The sequence below is a fragment of the Eptesicus fuscus genome, chromosome 18 (genome assembly GCF_027574615.1).
Source record: "Eptesicus fuscus isolate TK198812 chromosome 18, DD_ASM_mEF_20220401, whole genome shotgun sequence".
Classification (NCBI taxonomy): domain Eukaryota; kingdom Metazoa; phylum Chordata; class Mammalia; order Chiroptera; family Vespertilionidae; genus Eptesicus; species Eptesicus fuscus.
This window is the reverse complement of record NC_072490.1, coordinates 35,144,725-35,150,724: the sequence shown is the minus strand read 5'-3', so window position 1 is coordinate 35,150,724 and position 6,000 is coordinate 35,144,725.

Genomic DNA, 6,000 nt, shown 5'->3' with positions numbered 1-6,000 from the left:
TGTATTGTATTTACTATGCCATACATAATATCTATATATCACAACATGTCCCCAGATGATTAGGGACATATTATACTAGTACATCCCAACATTAACATGATATATAAGGTATTTCATAATATGTCCTCCACTTACTTTTCTCATTTTATTGTTACTCTTCGAAGATTTTTACACTTCATTTTAGCCATGCTGAACTACTTACAATCTTCCTGAGCATGCATGTTTATCTATAAGTGCAGTGTTTTTCCTTCCTGGAATGTCTTGGGCTTGATTTCAGGAGCAGAGATTTTCATGCCTTTTGAGGAAAGACTTGTAAGAACAAGATAGGGCCTAAGTTCTAAGGCATCTGGGGTCTGAGGCAAAACCCCAAGACAGGAACTCAAGCTGAGGGGAATGGGGTGGAACTCCAGCTATCAGAATCAAGATCCCAATGAACACATTAAATTAGTACCTAGAGCCACTTGATGCTGAGTCCTCTAATGCTGGGCCACAACACTTTAATTCCCATTCTCTAAATAGAGATGGCCATATTTTCATCTAAAAACAAAATCAAATCCTAAAGCTAAATTTAAAAAATGACATAATTATTATATCATTCTTTATCTTCATGAAAAGGAATGATGGAGAATGTATTATATTGTTAATTCTTACTGAATAATCATCTACGTCAACCTCTGGCAAACTTCATCTAAATATGAGCTGCTGAGTTTTTTTTTTACATTGTGGAGAATGTAAAAATGGCATTTATATGGCACACAAAGGTAAACCCAAGAGGACACTTGTGCACAAAGATGATCAGCCTTGGGTGTCTGTGGACCCCAGGCCCTGCCCAGCTTCCCTTAGGGGTGAAATGATCACTATCTCTGCACACCTAAGACACATCCCCCTCACACCAGCTCTGATCTACATCATTCCAGGCAGAGATACATCTGGTCTGTTTGGAAATGTCCTCAGGAAAAGAGATTCTACCCCTCTTCCTGAGTTAAATTTTTCCTCCGGCTCTTTCTCAGATTTTGCCACTTGAATGATAGCCAGAGATACCTTCTTTCAACCTGTGAGTACTAGTCTGCACCACCGCTAACACTTTTAAGGACTTTATTTTATGTGTACGGCCATGATTTCATTCTTTAGAGCAATTTTTTTCTGTCACACTTTCTTTTGTGTAACATCCTTATCTAAAGCATACCTTACATACAGTGACTAGAATATGACTTGCGGTTTCACGGATTGCTTAATAAGAATCTTTTCTCTCAGAAGTCAGCAAAATTCTGTAAGTAGATAGAGAAGTAAATCAGTTAAAATCAGCCAATAGTTATTTTACTCCATTTGTGAGTGGGATGCTAACAAGGAACAAAAAGAAAGAGAAGACATGAGTTTGTGTGGACCACTATTTTTTGGTGTTTTATTATTCATTAAAAACAGAGACTTAGTTCCACCTTTCTTATTCTCTGTTAAAGGACTAGGCCTAAAAGTGTCCTGCTTAATTTTGGTGACCATTTTTCAAAGAAATAATGGATATGGTCCAAGGTATTTAAAAGAATACTTATTTTTAAGGGAATAACTTAAATGATATCTATTAGAAACTACATGGGTTTAATTTCTTTCCACCAAGAATAGGAAAATGATGAAATATCTTTTAATTTTTTAAAACTTGCTGATTATCTCAACTAGTTCCTACTATAAGTGGTTGATGGGAAGGAGTGGGAGTTTAAACTTTAGATTCATTGTTTTTCTGTTCCTCCCCCTTCAGTGTAGAAGTGTCTGTGCTTAAAGCTGTATAATCATATACCTTTTTCTTCTACCAAATGCTTCCTTAAAATGATACGTACATCCCTTGTCCTAGAAAGTAGAAGCTTTTGCTCCCTCCTTGTTGTCTGTTTTCCTAATTAATAATACTTAGTCCTAGTAGTGATAGTGGCAGCCTTTGATTGTTTCAAAAAGATTTAGAGTAAGGCATACACACAACTTATTCTATGCACCTTGAAGAACTTCTAGACTTAGGATAGGCAGAGCTTTCTCATAATAACTTCTTTTGTTTTGTTTTGCTTTGTTTTGTGTTTTGTTTTGTTAATTGTTACCCAAGGATATTTTTTCCACTGATTTTTTTTAGAGAGAGTGGGAGGAAAGGGGGAGAGGGAGAGAGAGAGAGAGAAACATCTATGTGGTTGCCTCCTGCACTTGCCCCCACCAGGGTGGAATCCTGCAATAGAGGTACTTGCCCTTGACCAGGAATCGAACCCTCAACCTTCTAGTGCATGGGCTGGCCCTCTAACCACCTAGCAATATCAACCAGGGCACTTTCTTATAACTTCTTAAAAATAATATATTTTTATTTATTTCAGAGAATTGAAGGGAGAGTGAGAGAGGGATAGAAACATAAATGATGAGTGAGAATCATTGATCGGCTGCCTCCTGCATGCCCTACACTGAGGATTGAGCTGCAACCCCAGGCATATGTACTGTCTTGGAATTGAACCATGACCTCTTATTTCATAGGTCAATGCTCAACCACTGAGCCATGCCAACTGTGTTCATAAATTTTTAATAGAAGCTAGTAATATGTGGAATGTGTATACATTTTTTTCAGTGCATATAATTATTTGCTATAGGTTTACAGAACGGGATGTGTAGGCAGGCTTTTATGAAGCCTTTCTTTCATTTTAGTCAACATGCTTGCAATTTGGGTAGCTGCAACAGATTTGAGGTGGTGCCCTGTGTTATGGCTTTATAGGGCAATGAGCTAGGCTTTCCTAGCCTGTGTGGATAACTGAAAGCAGGGACAGCCCACAGTCTAGTCAGACATGTATTTCTTATTTTAAAAATAGCTCATCTGTACTCAGCAACTCTACTCCTAGGTATTTAACCAGGAGAAATGAAAACATATGTTTTCACATTAAAACTTGTGTATAAATGTTCATACCAGCATTCTTCATAATAGCCAAAAAAGGAAAGCAGTTCAAATGTCCATCACCTGAAGGATAGGTAAACAAAATGTAGTATATCCATATAAGAGAATATTATTCAGCAATAAAGAGCAATGACGTACTGGTATGTACTACAACATGGACATGCCTCAAAAACATTATTGTTAAGTAAAAGAATCAGTTAGGAAATACCATGGTTCCTTTTAAATGAAATGTTCAGAATAGGCAAATCTATGGAGATAGAAAGTAGATTCGTTGCCATGGCTGGAGGAGGGTGAGGGAACAACTATTAATGGGTATGGAATTTCTTTTTAAGAAGATAAAAATGTTTTAAAATTTATAGTGGTTGTGTTGCACAACTCTGTGAATATACTGAGAACCACTCTATTGTACACTTTAAATAGATGAATTGTATGGTATATAAATTATACCTCTATAAAGCTGTTAATAAAATAATAGCTTAGTTGTAGCACTCCACCTCATAAGTGTGGGCTGGGAATAGTGAGTTTCTTCCAAAGAGTACAGAATAGAAAGAGGGGAGGAAAAAAGTAATTTCCCAGTGGTGAGACCTGACAAACACTACCTCAGGCAAGTGATTAAGGTTGACAAGAGATGATGAGAATTGCACTTCTGTGATCTTCCTTTCCAAAACCCTAACCCTAATCTAAATATGAGAAAAATATAAGACAAATCCCAATTGAGGGACACTCTAAAACAGTACCTGACTGGTATTCTTCAAAACTATCAATGTCATCAAAAATGAAGGAAGTTTGAGAAACTTACAGTCAGGAAAAACCAAAGGAGATATGACAACTCAATGTGCTGTGGTGTCCTAGACGAGCTCCTGGGACAGAAAAAGGGTATTAGATTAAAAAAACAACCAAGGAAATATGAATAAAATATATACTTTAATAATAACATATCAATATTGGTCCATTAATTGTGACAAAGTTACAGTAATGTAAACTGTTAATAACAGAAGAAACTGGGTGTTACCTAACTTCCCTTTACTTCAGTTTCCTCATCTCTAAAGTGGGAATAAATAGTATCTATTTCATTGGTTTGGGGATTTAAATGATTTAAGCTAATTCAGGTATAATGCTTGGAAAGTACCTGACAAATGGTAAGTGCTGAATAAATCTTAGCTATTATCCTACCTAATAATATCCTCCTACCTAATAATAGAGTAATATGCAAATTGACCGTACCTTCACTACACCCACAAGCCACGCCCACCAGGAAACCGTTGAAGGGTTGCTGGGGTGCGGCCAAGCCCAAGGCCGGGAAAGCCTCGGGCGGAGGCTTTCCCGGCCTTGGGCACCAGCGGGGAGCCTGCACGGATCGCAGGCAACCACTGGGGGTCGGCTCCTGCGATCCGTAGCAGGGAGGCTGGGGTACAGCCGAGCCCAAGGCCGCCGCCCAGGGCCAAGCCCCAACCCTGAAAGAAGGCAGAAGGCGGTGGCCACAGCCAAGACCTGGGTCCCCGGTGCCGGCAGAAAACTGGTGCAGGCAGCCAGGTGAATGAAGGTCTATTGCACGAATCTTCGTGCAAACGGGCTGCTAGTACTACTATAGTTACACTTTCTTTCAGATGTTTTATTTTAAAACTAGAGGCCCAGTGCATGGATTCGTGCACCTCGGGGCACCTCAGCCTGGCCTGCACCCTCTCGCAATCCGGGACTCCTCAGGAGATGTCAGACTGCTGGTTTCAGCCTGATCCCCACAGGCCAGGCTTAGGGACCCCACTGGTGCAAGAATCCGTGCATCGGGTCTCTGGTATGCATATAAGATCTTTGGTTAATCTCTTCTCGCCCTCCCCCCTCTGAGATTCATCAGTCTGTTCCATGTTTTCATGCCTGTTTGTTGAGCATCTGCCCCCTGGTGGTCAGTGCGCATCATAGCTACCAGTCGAATGGTCAAACAAACAGTCACTTAGGCTTTTATATATAGAGATGAGTGAGATTAATAAAAAAATCTACCTAGTACAACTATTAGGCTGACTGCTTTATAACAAGTTCCAAAATGCTGCCCTTTACACTATTTGTTAAGTGCCTGTTATAGAGGGAGGTGATAGGGAATTGAATATTTAGGTACATTTTTCTCTATAGCCATCTAGTATGTTTTCAATGGACTTGGAAAGGAGTGAAATAACATATATAACTAAGGGGGAAAACATAAAGTCAATATATTATTTTAAATTCAGAATTAGTAAGGGGCAGCCGAAACCGGTTTGGCTCAGTGGATAGAGCGTCAGCCTGCGGACTCAAGGGTCCCAGGTTCGATTCCGGTCAAGGGCATGTACCTTGGTTGAGGGCACATCCCCATTAGGGGGTGTGCAAGAGGCAGCTGATCGATGTTTCTCTCTCATCGATGTTTCTAACTCTCTATTCCTCTCTCTTCCTCTCTGTAAAAAAATCAATAAAATATATTTTTAAAAAAAAAGAATTAGTAAGGGGCAAATAAATGAGAAATTTGCTGTTCCCCTATAAAACCCCATGCCAGAACTAGTAAATAGCAAAATTACCTAATTCTAATTATGGTTTTTTCACTGTCACTTTTATCTGACAGCCATCCTTGGGAGCAGTAAAATCTCAGCAGGACACTACACTAGGAAGTTTAAATACAGAAGCAGCAAGGAATCCAATTAGTTCCCAAATAAAAAACCACCCAGCTTACAAATATTATATACATATAAAAGGTCAATCATACTTTTGCCCAAAATACATAATGCCCAACTAAATTAGAATTTCAGATAAACAACAAACATATTTTTAGCATACATATATCTCAAATATTGCATGGAACATACTTATACTAAAAATTTATTGCTTATCTGAAATTTAAATTTGACTGCTCAGTATTTTTATTTGCTAAATCTGGCGACTGTAGGGTAACCATGGATAATTATATTTTTCAATGTTTTTTATATTTTTCTCTCTAAGATTATCATAAGAAAATAGAAAAAATTAATAGCAGCCTTTAAAAATATCATACATTTTCTAAGTAGTAATTCTGTAAGCCATAGTGAGAATGCTTTCTTTCTAGCAAAGGTCACTGACTCATAGCAAAAACAAAA